Source organism: Canis lupus, chromosome X, assembly GCF_011100685.1.
Source record: "Canis lupus familiaris isolate Mischka breed German Shepherd chromosome X, alternate assembly UU_Cfam_GSD_1.0, whole genome shotgun sequence".
Classification (NCBI taxonomy): Eukaryota; Metazoa; Chordata; class Mammalia; order Carnivora; family Canidae; genus Canis; species Canis lupus.
Genome location: NC_049260.1, coordinates 21,589,029 through 21,606,613, shown reverse-complemented (window position 1 = coordinate 21,606,613; position 17,585 = coordinate 21,589,029). Strand labels below are relative to the sequence as shown.

General features: G+C 37.3%; 2 protein-coding genes across 8 annotated transcripts in view; one reads left to right on the top strand and one right to left on the bottom strand.

Moving 5' to 3' along the window:
• LOC119868419 (melanoma-associated antigen B18-like) overlaps positions 1-17,585 on the bottom strand; it is a 273,155-nt gene that overhangs the window by 6,909 nt on the left and 248,661 nt on the right. The window lies entirely within an intron of this gene.
• Positions 1-17,585, top strand: part of LOC119868421 (proteasome maturation protein-like) — a 135,730-nt gene that overhangs the window by 4,249 nt on the left and 113,896 nt on the right. For all 5 annotated transcript variants that reach the window (XR_005386203.1, XR_005386202.1, XM_038587121.1 and 2 more), the window contains exon 2: positions 13,763-13,843. The gene's annotated coding sequence lies outside the window, so the exon portion shown is untranslated. The remainder of the gene's footprint in view (positions 1-13,762; positions 13,844-17,585) is intronic.

Sequence of the window (17,585 nt, the reverse complement as noted above, 5' to 3'; positions counted from 1 at the left end):
GAATAAATAAATAAAATCTTAAAAAAAAAAAAAGGATTGTTAGAAATCTTTTTTTTTTTTTCAAAATGAAGGAACAAAAGGATGCCTACCAAATAAAGAGAAAAATTTGGTTACTTCTTAAAAAGATTTTATTTATTTATTCATGAGAGACACACAGAGAGAGGCAGACATATGCAGAGGGAGAAGCAGGCTCCCTCCGGGGAGCCCGATGCGGGACTCGATCCCAAGACCCTGGGATCATGACATGAGCCAAAGACAGGTGCTAAACTCCTGAGCTACCCAGGCACCTCGACATTTGGTTATTCTAAAAATTTGGTTATTCTAGACATTAGCAGTCATTCAAGTCATATATGAAAAGAATATATTTTTACTTACAAAGAAAACAATGTTTGAAAGTTCTGAAGGGATACTGGGGTATTTTGAACATTTAAAATCTGATGTGTTGAGAAGTTTGGGTTTGTTGTTCAGTTGTTTTCTTTATATGCTCACTCTGAGTGGCATGTTCCAGCTAAGCATCTTGTGTGTGCATGTGCACTCACGGGGCATGTAAGAAGGGACAGAAAAACCAATTATCGACTACTATAAGGCAAGTGAGATGTGTCCCAAGAAAGAAGTGGTTGTGACCCGAAAATGTAATTCACTTAGTTCCCCAGACTGCTTTTCACATCTAAAGTGTGATGGAGTTGTGGGATGGGGCGCACAGGTCTTCCCACCCCATTCTCTAAAATACCTGTCCACTGGTGAGTCACAGGGATATGAAGGGAAAGAGTATGGAGGCAAGACAAATATTTTAAAATGAAAATAATGTGAACTGCTTATTTACTGAGGACCCCCAACGTTACATGTTTGCTCTGTGCATCATTGTACACAGCCTCTGGTATGACTTTTAGTTACCGGTTTATATAGGCATGGAGAGGGAGGCTTGTGAAATGGAAAAGCTTTCATTTATGTATTTAGTTTCTATTTACTATAGCCAGGAACTTGACCAAAATCAAAAATAGCAAAGGCTTGGACTCAGCAATAGAAAAAGAGGGGTGTGAGAAGAGTTCTTTTTCTGGTTAGAAGAAGCAGAGACTCCTTGACAGGGGATAAACAACGTTCTTCAGTATTGTGTATTGTAATCAGCACTGTTCAATACTTCCTCTTTGCACTTTTTCTTTTGTTTTCTCTTTGTCATGTTATTCAGAATTTTGATAATCAAAATGGTGGTTATAAAAGCTGTCTCAACTATAAGCTAGTATTAAAATCATTATAATGAAAAACAATGTGGTATCTATTGCAAAGACATTGCTCACAATAGAATCACTCTGAACATTCAGTTGAGAAGACCTTTAGGAAATATGCTCTTAGCTTAGCTCTCTCTCTCTTTTTTTAAAGATTTATTTATTTATTTATTTATTTATTTATTTATTTATTTGAGATACAGAGAGAGAGAGAGGGAGAGGCAGAGACACAGGCAGAGGGAGAAGCAGGCTCCATGCAGGGAGCCCAACGTGGGACTCGATCCCTGGTCTCCAGGATCATGCCCCAGGCTGTAGGCGGCGCTAAACCGCTGAGCCACCTGGGCTGCCCAACTTAGCTCTCTTATTTAGGAGAAACTATGTTGTTTCCATCTGATGGACATTTAGGTGTTGTTGTTGTTGTTGTTGTTTTTTTTTTTAGTCAAGTCAGAAGTGGAATCTCAAAGCCAGATTCATGCATTCTTACTATAAGTGAATCTGATCTGATTCTGTGCACTTTGAATACCAATCAGACTTCGTATATTTCACCCCCCAAATTTAATATTTTCCTGAGTATAAAATATCACAATCTTCAATTCAATAGTTATTTACTGGTAAAGAATTTGGCCATGCATTGTGCTGGGAGCTGAGGATAAAATCATGAACAAAATATGGGCAGACACTGTCTTCATAGAGCTTATCATCTAGTGGGAAAGACAGGTATAAATCCAGTAGACATACACACACATTTATTGCAAACTGTTCAAGGTTATGAAGGTAAAGGACGGGGAGATAAAATAGTAAGATACTATTTGACTCAGTGAGTTTGGGAAGGCTATCCTCAAGAATTAGTCTTTTAATTTAGGAAGAGGATAAATGTGAATTAGAATAACAAAGGTGGGGTAAGGTTTGTCGACTATACCTGAAGGCATCTGCCCGTGCAAGGGTCTGACAAAGGAACAAATTTGGTACACTCAGACTGGAAGAAGACCACTTTGGTTTGAGTGCAAAAATCAATGGGAAGAGTAGTAAGGAGCTTGGGTTTTTTCTCAGGTGAAAAATAAAACCACTGAAGGTATTAAGGCAGGGAAATGACCTGATCAGATATGCATTTTCTTTTTTTTTTTTTTAAAGATTTTATTTATTTATTCATGAGAGACATACAGAGAAAGAGATATAGGTAGAGGGAGGAGCAGGTTCCCTGTGGGGAGCCTGATGCGGGACTCGATCCCAGGACCCTGGGATCATGCTCTGAGCCGAAGGCAGATGCTCAACCAATGAGCCAGGTGCCCCCAGATATGCATTTTCTAAAGATCTCTGTGGCAGCATTGTAGAAAAAAGATTAAGAGAAACAAGGCAAAATCAAAAACAAAAACATGTAGGAAAAAGAACCCTGGATACCTGCACAGTATCGCAGGATTATGACACTAGAGATGGAGAAATCTGCATAGATGAGGAAGCCATGTATGAACAGAATCTGCAGGACTTACATGTTAGTTTGCATATGGATGGTGTAGGAAAAAACTGTGTCCAAAATGCCCGCTTGTATCCCTGATATGCACATGTGCTTGCACACTTGCATCACCTGCTGAGACTGGGGATTCTACAGGTGGATAATTTACCAAGATTGGGCATCAGAATGGATGGAATTTGGGGCTATGGCTGTGAGTTCAACTTTAAAAAGGTTGCAGGGGAAGCACTTTTGATAAATATTCAAGGGAAGGTATCAGGCAAGCAGAAATATATATGAAGCCAAAAGATCAGAGAGATTTGACCTTAAGATGTACCTCTGAGGTCCTGAGCAGGTATCTGAAAATAGAAGCAATGAACATGAATGAGAATGGCAAGAAAAAGAGCAGAGTAAGAGAAGAAATACGAAGGCAAGCCAGCATTTAAAGAATGGGTAGAGAAGCTGACTCATTACAGAAGACTTAGATATATAGAAAATAAGCACCCATAATTCTCTTGAATATACATAAAAATTGTTAACATTTTGGTACCAGAGCTTACAATTCCTATGAATACCCAAAATATTTTTATTCTTAATTAGCAGAGATAGTAAGCTCTCATTCAATGTCAATGAATAAATTAATCCACTCAGAAGATTGTTAAACCACAAGCATAATAAAGTAATGAATAAATAAATACATTCTGTGAAGAGTTAAGCTTATATACTCAGTATCTCTAGTTAAGGCATCTAGAGAATTCGGTGAAATTAACTTCCATAGCATAGTTGGTTCAGAAAAAAACTGTCACATTTGAAAAACAGCAGAAAGCAGATGTTCTGTTAATGTTGGTATCGTGTTGCTGTTGAAGGACAACACATTAAATGCGCATTATGATGGCAAAGTAGAACAACTCATTATTGGCTTTTCCTACCCTGAGTCATTTGTGTTCCTATTAAAAACGAATATTAACTGGTTTGTTCTAATTTGATTTCAACTTGAACAGCTTTTAAAAATGTCAGTGTCTATAAGTATAATGCATTTTTAAAATGCACCTAAAATTCATTCAAAACAAAATGGCTGTATGCATTGCAGTTATATGTAAATGTGAAATTGATGGCAAAGCATATTGTGATTAATGTGTGATATTTGGTATTTGCATTAGGGAGGTCCTTTCCTATTTTCAGTGGTACATGGTTTATGGGGTCTTTGCAGCTGTATTATGTATAATGTAAGACACCAAGCTGAGCCTTAGGATGGATATGATATTTAAAAATGTATTTTCTTAGAATGAATCAACAAGCTTTGAAGTAATTAACTTCCTTATTGCTTAGTTAGAGTCATGCCTTTCCAAAACTGAAGAAACTCTCTCCAGAATTACTAAGTTTCAGGTTCTATTGCACCTACCCTTAATGTTGTGCTAACTATTAAGGCATGTGTACATTTGTTGTCATTTTCAGAAAATTATTCATAAAAGAACATTGGGCTTTTAAATCAAGACAAGTATTTCCTGTTAAACTTTAGTTTTAATCTAGATCTTTCAATAGGAGTTTTATCTTAGCACCTGGATGGTTTTTTTAAAACTCTGTTTTCAGGATTTGACATTTTTTAAAACTGTAGAGGAGTTTAAAGAGTAATAGCTCTGAAATAGCCATAGCAATGAGGTATAGGATATATAAGTAATAAAATATATACAGAGAAGTATATAATACAGAAATTATATTTGAAATTTTCAATTATGGTTTTTAAAAAGATTTTATTTATTTGAGAGAGAGAAGAAGCTAGGGGAGGAACAAGGGGAGAGGGAGAAGCAGACTCCCTGCTGAGCAGGGAGCCCAATGTGGGGCTTGATCCCAGGACCCTAGGATCATGACCTGAACTGAAGGCAGACACCTAACTTGACTGAGCCACCCAGGCACCCCTCAATAATGGTTTTATTTTATTTTTTTTCAATAATGGTTTTAAACAACAATTCCCTTTTACAAACAATTCCCTTCTGCACTGCGCCAAACTATTTACTATTTGAATGAAACCAGTTTTTGTTTCCTTTTTCTGGTTCTTGGATTGATGATTGGATAAAGAGTCCAAACACAAACACCAAGAAAGGTCCCATGTGTGAGTGACCAAGCTATATAGCTGAGACAGACACATCAACTTCAAACAAAAACATCATAGAGAAATAAGAAAGAATGAAACCAAATAAAACAAAACAACATACATATTTTATGAAACACAATTGTGGTGTGAACATATCAATCATAATAGCAAACTGTTCATTGACAAGATCTATTTGGGGCCATTTGGACCATTGTGTAGCAGTAAACTCACACACAAGCATATCCATAATAGCGATGCTAGAAGAGAAATTTAGAAAAAAAAATTTTCCATATAAAATTGTTCCCTTGCTTTTATAAAAAGGAAATGCATTTTCATTTAGTGGGAGATGCTGTATAAGAGATATATTATTGCAATAGTGAAAGGGTTTTTTTTATAAGAAGAAAACTTGATATGATTGAAAAGTGCCTCTAAATAAAGAGAAAGAAATGACTTATATTACTTTAGTATTTTCAGATACATCGTGTGATTATGTCAGTGCCAAGGAGCACAGGTATATATTATTCTTTTCCCCATCTGACAGATGAGAAAGGAAACTGAGGCACAGTGAAGCTAAGTGATTTGCTTAAAGCTGATAGAACACAGATTTCACAGAGCACAGTAGTAAAAATTTGAGTATTTTACCATTCTTTTCTCCTATTCCCAAGAACCAAATTTCTCTAAACTAGAAAGGTAGGTTTTCTGGGAGAATTTTCCTCTTGGCAACATTTTATTTAAAATGCTGTAAAAACAAAGTAAAAAAAAAAAAAGTAGAGAAATGTACTGAACAGTAGTAGTAGTAAAACTTCTGAAACAGCCGAGTCAGCAGGAAAGAAGTTAAGACACCATTTGAGACAACATGGGATGAAGGTGATGAGGAGAATGTGTCAAAATGTTCCTAGATGGATCTTATTTCCTGTGCTTCTTGAACTTTGTACCACTCCTTATGCATACTTCATCAGGAATCTGAATGATCCTCGCATGTGCCTGGTAATGCATAATAGATATTAAAAAATATTTGGTGAATGTCAGGATGAACATATTGTTGATGGTATAAGATAACTGAGATTTATGTGTATTTTAATATAAATGCTTAGTAATTTTGCATTAAATAATTTTTGTAGAGAATGTTATTTTCAACTGATCTCACATTGTTTGGTGTCTCGGTTTAACAATTCGAGCAATGACTCTAATGTACCTTGCCTGGGTAAGTAGTGAACCAGAGTTTGGCCTGGAAGAGCTTAAAAATGCCTGTGTAGTTCTTTGAACATTGGGTTGAATCAGTTTGCTATTGTCACGGTGGTGTGGTGTAAAAAGGAAGAAACCCAAATTCAATGCATACAGTAAGAATTTATTTCTCTCTCATGCCTCTGCAAGTTGGCTGATGTTTTATCATTTTGGCTGACTTTGTTTGGGCTTGGCTCCTAGCTGAAGCAAGGATACAAGTCTGCTATATGTATCTCTCATCCTCTGCACCAGGAGCTACCTTTAACCTCTTCTCATAGCAGTGATACAGTAGGAACAGAATGACCCCAAGCCCATAATCACACAAGCACACTTGAAGTCTATTTACGTCATGCCCACTAATATCCCATTAGCAGAGGTTACAGGCCGAATCCCACATCAGTGGATCATGGATGTATACTCTTCCTACCTAGGTTGGGGGCAGGGGAGGTTGTGAATATTTGCACAACAGTAATCTAATCTACCATCCACGCCTTAACCCAAATGCAGTGTGCCTCCGAGATTTTATTATGGATTCCCTAGGCCAAAAACTATTTTCTACCTGGTATGCTAAGAAAATAGTAAAATAGCAAATAATGTTTTAAAGTCAGCAGTTAAGGGACACCTGGGTGGCTCAGCGGTTGAGCATCTGCCTTCAGCTCAGGGGTGATCCTGAAGTTCTGGTATCAAGTCCTACAATGGGCTCCCCGTGGGGAGCCTGCTTATCCCTCTGCCTATGTCTCTGCCTCTCTGTGTCTCTCATGATGAAATAAAATCCTTAAAAAAATAATAGAGTCAACAGTTAAGACGTTTTTTTGTTCATAAAAAATGCAAAAACTTGAGTGTGTATGTGCACCAGAGGCCTTTGTCATCAAAGCTCTCACATCTATACAGAGATTTTGCTTATAGTCTTAGTTTTTCTGAAATTCTTTATTAACATATATAAAAGGTGGGGAGAACTCTCTAGATGGTGGACTTTCATATTAACATTTAGAAATAAGAAGGCATAAACTGTAATCCACTGCCTTAGTGTGATATTCAAAATCATTGTATTTTTAATTAGAGATTTGTCAGGGAGATGCAAAAATAGAATTCAAACTGCACATTTGTTGATTGGGCTTAATAAAGACTTGGGATTTTTGAATAAGCTGAAGATTGGCAATTTTCTTACCAGGGCTATCATTACTAACAAGCAAACATTTGGTAATCCCAGTTCTGTGATGGAGACTGAGCTATCATGATGCCTTCTGTGAGGACAAAATGAAATTTGATTTACTACTTTATATTTTCAAAGCCATTGGAAGCCAGGAGACCTCTCTCACACTATCACAGCCTTTATTGACTTACTTAATTTGACCATTTGCTTATTTTTTTTTATCTTTTTAAGTTTTAAAATATCAAAGTTTCTGGAAATTGTCTGATGTTTTATATCAGACTGTTTCTACATGAAGGGATGACTCTAACTCATAGCCAAAGGAATTCTAAAACTACATACAGAAAAGAGAGGGGCACATGGATGGCTCAGTGGTTGAGTATCTGTCTTCGATTCAAGTCATGATCCTGGGGTCCTGGGATGGAGTCCTGCATTGGGCTCCCCACAGGGAGTCTGCTTCTCCCTCTGCTTATGTCTCTGCCTCCCTCTGTGTGTCTCTCATGAATAAATAAATAAAATCTTAAAAAAAAAAAAAGAGAGAGAGAGAACTCTATCGTTCCTCAAGCTCAACATGCTGTTATCATATTTAATTTTATTTGTAAAAAGAGAAAAAACTTTTTTTCATGAACATTGCTTTTGGCAGTTGAGTCCCTTTATTCTACACAATGAGAATGATTTTTGTGATAGTAAAGTTACTACTCTTGGCTGAGTGAGCACATGGAGACTGAGTAGGCTGCAAGAGACATCTCTGAGTTGACATTCAGTCAGAAGGCACCTACCTGTCACTGGCCCTCCTCTGAATAGTTAATAAAGAGCTTTCGGTAACATTCTTTGGAACATCTGTCTCAGAAATCATAAAACCTCTTGATCTTTCTGTCTTTCTGATAAAAATATATCGAATAATATAGTGATAAATAATAAAGTAGTATATTCTTCACATACATAAAAGTCTGCCTTCAATAGTTATTTGCTGAATGATGAACATTTTATCTATGACTACTTATACATATGACTACTTTATACATATATATATTTACCGATATGCACATGCAATTAAACATTAAAAATTTTTTAAAATTTCTAATCAGAATTATATGATTTCATAGTTAACAGTATATGGAAGTCAGGGCTAGCTCAGTCATTTGTCAGGCCCTGTGAAAAATGAAAATACACGGCCCCTTCTTCAAAAATTACTAAGGATTGCAAGATGACGACAGCAGAGTGTTAAAACAGCGTGAGGCCTTCAAAGCAGGGGCTCCTGTTCAACCGCACAGGTGGTGTGCCCATGAGGCTGGTCCTGACCCAAGTATGTGCTACATGTGTAGAATGTTCTTTCTTTCATACAAAAAAGTAAAATAAAATTACCATCTTTGTCAAGATTAACAGAATGAATCTCTTTTAGCGTATTTTATGCAGATATAGATAAGAAATTAGACAAAAACATATACACCTATGTGTTATATGTATTATATATAATATTTCAATATGGAGAGTCTACTTCATATAATTATATTACTATTACATATTTGAATTATGTAACCAAAGTAATTGATAGGAGGTCTGTGAATAGTCACCCTACACTCGAGATACAATAGCTCTGTGAGATCTTACATCGCAAAGGGAACCGCAAAATTTAACAAGTACACAGATTAGTAGAATATATACAAAAATTAGATAATAAGGGCAAGTATGACTACTGTGAGAACAATGGGGGGAGTGGCAAACCTGAATCAGAGAAAGCCTCCCTCTGTAAGTATCTGTCATTTAAGTCAAGACCTGAGGATCAGAAAGAGGTGAGGAGAAACATTCCTGGCAAAGAACTAGCATGTGCAGAAACATCCTGAAGTTGGAAGGGGCATGCGGCATTCAAGAAACAGAACAACCAGTGTGTGTCCTACCATGTTTCAAAAATAAAACCAGTTACTGGAGCTTTCTAGATAGGAGACATGAGAATGTGTCTTCTTCATTTCTTAAAGTTTGTGAAACCGTTCCAGGGAGGACACTTAGTATGACCTTGCAACTAAACATTATCTATTACCTGATTTGAATATGACTGACATTTAAATACAGAAGTTGAAGATCCCAGGTCCCAGAAATACAGTGGGCATTTAGGTCTATAATACGTCGCCCACATTTGGTCTTTTAATCGATGATGGTTCTTTTTTGGGCGGGGGTCTGATGATACCAAGAACTACTGAGAAAACGGCTACCTAGCTGCCCCTCAGCTTTCTCTAACCACAGTCACATCAAAGAAGATAAAAAAATAAAAAGATTCAACTCTTCGCTCACTTGGAAGTATATGTTTTTAATTTTCCTTTTGATTTCTTTAGTCTTACTAGTGATTCATAAGCCAAGAAGTCAATCGATAACTCTTCAAGGAAGACTGAGTTTATGGGAAGATCTCTGCTCAAGAAAATAATTTGTTCATTCAGGCGAGAGTGTTCTTTTCTGCCAACACCAAATTTTCAAGAAAGATTCTCTGTTAAAACGATGCCGAACAGAAAACACTTCATAACTCACTTCCTATGTACAATAAATCTATTGTAATCCTCTTTATGATGAAACCTGTGAGTTTCACAAGGTCTCTGGCTCCTGAGAAGAGCACTACAGCACCAGTAAAGTGTCCTATAACCACTCAGAGTTTCAGAGTAGAAAACATAGGGACAGCGAGAATTCAGAAACCAAGCTTTACCTCAAAAAAGCCTCTGTGCTATAGTAAGTAAGTTATCAAGAATTTCAGGGCAACAGAATTGCTTTGGTGCTCTACTGAAAAGGAATTTTCAGAAGTTCCAGTGCCTGAGTAACTTAGAAATTGCCACAGGAAAAAAAAACAAAACAAAAAAAACAAAAAAAACAAAAAACAAAAAACACACAAAAAAACAAAACTTTGCAACTTAAAGTTTATCTGTTAGGAATACTATGCTTTTTCGCAAAGTCCAAACTTAGGTCCTTTTGTCAGTTTCTATTGGTGGAGCAACAAAAAACTTGTCAAAGGTGAAAACAGACATTTATTTTAGCACATTTAAATATATATATTCATACACACATACACACACATATATATAGTCACGCTAACCATAATGAGCTCGAGAATGAGGTTTTCACTTATGGGCTCACTAAGGCAGATACCATGATGAACAGATAGATGTAGCTCCCATAACCTGACGGCACTGGTCTTGATCCTACAACTACTTAAGGCTTATGGTATCCTTAGTGCTTGTACATGGCTGATCACTCACTTTGTTCTTACTGTGCCTTGACTTCTCACTCTGAGAAAGCAACATCCTGCATAATTTAAATTAGCTGTCCTCTTACAAGGAGTCAAAGTTGTGGAATTTCAGAGCCAAAAATACTCTGACGGGACATTAACAGGGAGAGTATGGCCTTTGGAACCAAGAAACTTGGTTTTAAGTCCAGGCTGGGCAACTCACCAGCAGTATGTCAGTTTAGTCAATCACATTTACATGGTCTTGATTTCATCATCCGTTAAATAAGAATATTAATACCTGTCACAGGAGATTAAAATCGTAAAAAGTAGAAACAGTGCTTCTTTATGTATTTTGTTTGCATGTGCATGCACACGCACAATGCCTATTATAGATTGCAGGGATCGTTTTGAAATTTGGAGGAAGATATTGAAGTCTGCAAGGAGCCTCGCTAGAAGCATTATATAGCAAACTGCAGGTGGAAGAAATCATGTGGTCACATAATACTGGTCCAACTTTTATTAAGGAAGAAACACTTTTCCCTGTGTGGCCTGTTTAGTATGTTTTGTGTGCAGAACCTGATTTTGGCAGTTTCCATCTGCTCAAAGTTACCCCCGCTGGGTTTAAGAAGTGAGCACACAGGCCTCCCGTGCATCTCCTGGGGAAAAGAGAGCAAAGTGGGAGGGTATCTCTACAATGTCTGGCTCATCCTGTGCTCCCGACACTGATTAATGTGTACAATTTTCTTTTAATTCACTGGTGATAAATCTTTGATTTTATGCTCCTACCGTGAGTGTGTTCTAGAGGGTCTTTTTGCTCAGCTGAAACAACACTTAACTCACAGAGTTGTTTTGAGGGTCAAACTAGCTAACTATTCTCAAACAGCCTTAAAAACACAAAATAGAATTCAAGAAGATGCTAATGTACTAACTTCAAATGTGTTATATAACTGCTATGTTTTAATCTGCTTCTGTTTCTTCACTGCTTTGTTTCTTACAGGTAAGAAGTGTTCATTCTAAGTTTTTTTATTTTTTATTTTTTATTTTTTTTAATTTTTATTTATTTATGATAGTCACACACACACACAGAGAGAGAGAGAGAGAGAGAGAGAGAGAGGCAGAGACACAGGCAGAGGGAGAAGCAGGCTCCATGCACCGGGAGCCCGACGTGGGATTCGATCCCGGGTCTCCAGGATCACGCCCCGGGCCAAAGGCAGGCGCCAAACCGCTGCGCCACCCAGGGATCCCTCATTCTAAGTTTTTTAAAAAAAGAGAAGAAAATATCAAGTAGAAGTAATTTCTTTCTAATGAAAACTCACCACCTAGAGAAAAACACCATTTTTTATGGTGTTTGTGTATTTAGGTGTTTTATTTTTTTTAAGATTTTATTTATCTATTCATGAGAGACAGAGAGAGAGGCAGAGACATAGGCAGAGGGAGAAGCAGGCTCCATGCAGGGAGCCCAACATGGGACTCGATCCCGGGTCTCCAGGATCACGCCCTGGGTTGAAGGCAGCGCCAAACTGCCGAGCCACCTGGGCTGCCCTGTGTATTTAGTTTTACACAAATAAAATGCTATACACATTTGTCTAAAAATTTGTACAGGGATAACATAGTTTTATATCATGGTCTGTAATGGTGCACAGTACTCCAGTTACGGAAATATAATATATAATATTAATATAAAATATAATTATATAAATATAAAATATAATATATAATATAATATATAATATAATGTTTTTGCCTCATTCCCCTTTGTGGAATAGTAATGTTTCAATTTTTTCACAATTTTAAGCAATGCTACAACCTTTTTATGTGTATCTACATGTATATATATGTATATACACATATATTATTAAATAATTTTGATATTTGACAGTTACATCAAAAAAGTGACTAGCAGATGGCAGAATGTCTATTTCCCAACATTCAAATAAACATTGACTATTCTTCTTTTTTAATCATTGGCAATTTGATCAGTTGAAAATTACATCTTGTGGACCTCGGGTGGCTCAGTGGTTTAGCGCCGCCTTCAGCCCAGGGAGTGATCCTGGAGACCTGGGATCGAGTCCCACGTCGGGCTCCCTGCATGGAGCCTGCTTCTCCCTCTGCCTGTGTCTCTGCCTCTCTCTCTCTCTGTGTCTCTCATGAATAAATAAATAAAATGTTAAAAAAAAAAAGAGAAAATTACATCTTATGGTTGTTTGGATTACACATCTTTGGCTAAGTGTAGGGCTGTATTTATTGTTGATATTTATTGACCATTAATATTATTCCTATTAAACTATAAATTTCCTGTAAGCGTCCAAGAAATTGTTAAATTTCTGATACTCTGCTCTTTTCCCATTACGTAGCACTATATCAGGTACAAAGCAATCAATAGATATTTATATTGGTTTTCTAAAATGCTTACTTAGGGGAATCCCTGGGTGGCTCAGTGGTTTAGCGCCTGCCTTCGGCCCAGGGTGTGATCCTGGAGTCCCGGGATCGAGTCCCACATCGGGCTCCTTGCATGGAGCCTGCTTCTTCCTCTGCCTGTGTCTCTGCCTCTCTCTCTCTCTCTCTCTGTCTTTCATGAATAAATAAATAAAATCTTTAAAGAAAATAAAATGCTTACTTAGGAAAGCAAAAGCAGAATCAGATCTATACACATACAAACTGATGGTTGCCAGACAGGAAGGAGGGTGGGGGGATGGACAAAATGGGTGAAGAGGAGTAGGAAATACAGGCTTCCAGTTAGGGAATAAAGAAGTCATGGGAATAAAAGGAATAGCACAGTGAGTAAAGTTAATGGTACTGTAATAGCATTGTATGGTGACGGATGGTAGCTACAGTCGTGGTGAGCGTAGCATAGTATATCAGCTTGTTGAGTCACTGTGTTGTACACCTGAAACTAATGTAACAGTAGGTCAACTATACTCAAAAAAAATTCTCGTTTAGGTCATTTTTATTCTATTGGAGAATTTATAGATTTTTCTTTAATCGTCAAGAGGCATTAATAAATGAAACATAATATTACAAAAATATATACTAAATATATTAACCTTCTCCTTCATGTGTGTGTATATATATATACACATACTAAAATATATGCCAACTCTACCTACTATATACCTATTATACCATAAAATATATAATATTTTTCCATTTCTCACCTGACTTTTAATTCACATATTAGGTTTTTACCAAAATATTATTTTCCATGAACTTTCTAAAAATGTCACTCTTTATATTATTATGATGCTTTGAAAGTTTTCTCCAACCCCAAATTACATACATATGAGTCTATGTTTTTTCTAGTAATTATACAATTTAACTTTTTACATTTTATAAAATCCATCTGGTACTGTTCTAAGATGTGAGGTGGGTTTAGAGTTAGTCAAGAAAAACTCACCCTTTGTCTTTTTACTTTGCACAGCAAGAGCTCACCTGTGCCTTGGCCCTGATAAACATGCAGACTACCAGTAGCAATGAAGCCAGCTCGTTTTGTGCATTGAAGGTAAGAGAAACACCTGCTGCCAATCCACTTATGTGCCTTGGTACAATAATGCTCACCAGCAACCTGGTCTCCTTGTTCTATTCTGACCTCCCCCAAAGGTCTAGGCAGCAAAGGACCATGCTACTGATGCTTGGTATTTGTTGCTGGTTGGCTTTCTTTCCCCTCACTCTTATTTCATCCAAAGATGCAACACTGGCCACTGATATCAATGTATATTGTTGCCCTCCTGTGGAGAAATAACCCCAACCTTCTAGTGACCACATTGCATCATCCCTCTACATGCACTAAGGAAAAAGTGCCCCTTTATCTATAAACTAGATAACTAAGTTCTCTCAAGCCCCTTCAGAATGTTTCTGGTTAAGAATGTGGTCCCACATGCCTCTTAATCAGGATTAGGTGGCCAGCTATGGTCTGGCTTCTGTTCCCAGACATAAACAGAGGAGAGGTAGCAATAGCATATATTACAAGGAAAGATCCAGGGAAAGCCTCAACAATTAGCCAGATGAGAGACAGTATCTCCTTGAGATTGATCACATGCATTGTACTGTATCCTTGCTGTTCAGAAAAAAAGATTTTATATTGTCGTACTCCATTTACATAGCATTTTTAAATAACAAAATTACAGAGCTGGAAAACATATCAGTTGTTATCATGGTTTGGGGCTAGGGGGTATGCTACTAGGAAGGGGATTCCTTTCTCATGATGGATCACCTCTATATATTGATTGTAGCTGTAGTTACATGAATCTACGTGTGTGATAAGATTCACAGAACTACACACACAAACACACACAAAGTGCTTATAAAAAGTGGTGACATCTGAGTAAGCTCTGTAGTCCTGGTTTTGATATTATACTATAATCCTATATGATTTTATTATTGGAGGAAGCTGGATGAAAGGTATATGTGATCTCTCTGTACTATTTTTGCAACTTCCTAAGGATCCTATAATTACTTCAAAACAAAAAAACAAACAAAACTAACAAAAAGCCCTGTCTAATAAAAGATGGTATTTGGAGTAGTTATATAAGCTTTATAAATGTGAAGGGATAGTTCTGCTACACAGTCTGAGGCAGAGAGTAAACCAAATATCATAGTATCTGCAAATGAAGAGAAAGCACTGAGGTCTTCAGTTTTCCTTTATCCTGTATGTCTTAAAAACAAACTGGACTCAAAGGCTAGAAGTCAGCGAACCTCCAATGTTCAGTGCACCTTTTACGTTATCTGTTTTTGGACTGAATGTTTGTGTACCTCAAAATTTGTGTGTTGAAACTCAAACCAATGGTATTTGGAAGTAGGACCTAGGGGAGGTACTTAGGTTTAGATGAGGTCATGAGGGTAGAGCTCCCATAACAGGGTTAGCATCCTTATAAGAAGAGGAAGAGAGACCAAAGCTTGCTCATGCTTATGCCCCTTTCTTCTTGCTCTCTCTGCCATGTGAGGACACAGCAAGAAGGCAGCCATTTGCAAGCCAGAAAAAGGGCCCTCACTAGGGAACCAAATCTGCCATCACCTTAATTTTGGACTCCCAGCCTCCAGAACTGTGAGAAATAAATATCTGTGGTTTATGTCACCCAGACTCTGGTATTTTGTTATGGCAGCCTGAACAGACCAACACAGCCTGGGAAATCTTCCTGAAATCCCTAGCGTAAATAAGTGACTTTTCTTTATTCTACCATAAGACTTTGTTTCTTACTCTACTCCTGAACACAGTGAGATGGTATTTATTTCCTTACATGTCTGATATCCCACTGGGTTGCAAATAAGAGAGGATTCTACTTATCTCCCTCTTCCCCATGATATGGCATGCCTGGAAAGTGTAGATACTGCCTTAGTTTGTTCAGGCTGCTATAAAAAAACACCATAAACCAGGTGGTTTATAAATAACAGAAATTTATTTCTCATAGCTGTGGAGCCTGGAAAGTCCAAGACTCCGGCATTGGCAGATTTGGTGTGTCACGAGAGCCCACGTCCTAGAAGGCTTTTTGCTCTAACTTCACATGGCAAAAGGGTCTAGGATTCTCTCTCAGGCCTCTTTGATAAGAGCATTAATCCCATTCATGAGGCTCTACCCTCATGACCTGATCACTTCACAAAGGCCCCATCTCTTTTTTTTTTTTTTTTTAAGATTTTTATTTATTTATTCATGAGAGACAGAGAGAGGCAGAGACACAAGCAGAGGGAGAAACAGGCTCCATGCAGGGAGCCCGACGCGGGACTCGATCCCAGGACTCCAGTATCATGCCCTGGGCCAAAGGCAGGCGCTAAACCACTGAGCCACCCAGGGATCCCCAAGGCCCCATCTCTTAATACTGTCACCTTGTGAAATAGAATTTTAACATATGAATTTGGGGGGAATACAGACATTTAGTCTATAACAGGTACTAGTAAAATTCTGTTGAGAAACACTATTAAGTAAACCTGAATTAAAGTATGACTGAGCAAGAATAAGGAGAACTTACATCAAATACTATGTCAACATGTAGAATACACACCTGTGTCATGTAGTTGCATGATATTATGTGATTTTTGTCTCCTGTTTTATATGTTAGTTATCTATATATTTTCATTGCTTCTTAGGCTTTTGGAGACCAAAAGCAGAAGAAAAGGTTGTAGGGTTGAGGTGAGGGTTAGGGTTAAAGTAGAGGGTGGGGGGAGATGGGCAGTAAAGAAATCAGATAACTAAATTGTATTTGTTAAGTGTAAATTTTCTAACAGGGTGATAGTAGTTTATGTTGAATTAAATAAGATGGGAAATGACTTCTCTGTCACATGACAAACTGTCCAGTAGTGAGTTTTCCAGGCTGGGAGGACAGAATTGCCACAAGCAGAGACTAGGTTCCTTCCCTCTTGCTCCGCCAACGTGCTGGACTAGTTTCCCCCTCCACATGGTAGAGTTTGGTCACTGCCACAACCAAATTCTAGCTTACAGAATGAGGAAAGACAACATCTAGGACAAGCAGCTTTGCCTCTAAGAAGATGACATGAATGGTTTCATGCTGTGTCTTGAGCCTAGTTAGTAGCAAGGGAGTCTGGGAAATATAGGCTGTGCCTCAGAGGCATTCTGCGTGCCCAGCTTACATTCTGTAGATTCTCAAGAGACATGTAATAATATACAACTATGCATTTGTCTATAACATTTGAAAATCAATCAAGTGTATTTACTCAATAACATATTTAATCCCACTTTTCTAGGAGACTATATTTGAATTCATTTCCTCTCTCTGCAACATACTTATTGTATTGACCTTGAATCTAAACTTCAGTTGTATTTCATTTTTAAACAGTTATACTGACACCTTTCAAGACTGCTTTGTGACAACTGTGATAATTAAATAAGATAATTTATTGTGACAGTTACATGTGATAATGAATATAAGTTGCTTCTCATAGATTCTGTGCTCACAAATGGTAGCTATTATTTGTAGATGGTCACATTTCATTATCATCTTTTAAAATGTTCACTAGAGGTCCTTATTTTAAGGCCATTCCTGTGCAAAATCAACTGTGTAATGTGACAAAACTTGTACTTTTTGGATTGCTAAGTTTAATGGAAACTTGGGGATTTAATCCCTCAACCAATGTAGGAAAAATAACTAATTCACACATCAATTACTAGACACAGAACCAAATGTGCCAGCCATCAGTATATTTCACAAATAGTAAAGATAGCCACACTGAGAAATATTTTCCAGTAATTTTCAAAGCTTAATATATTCCTAGATTTTTATCTATTTGAATAT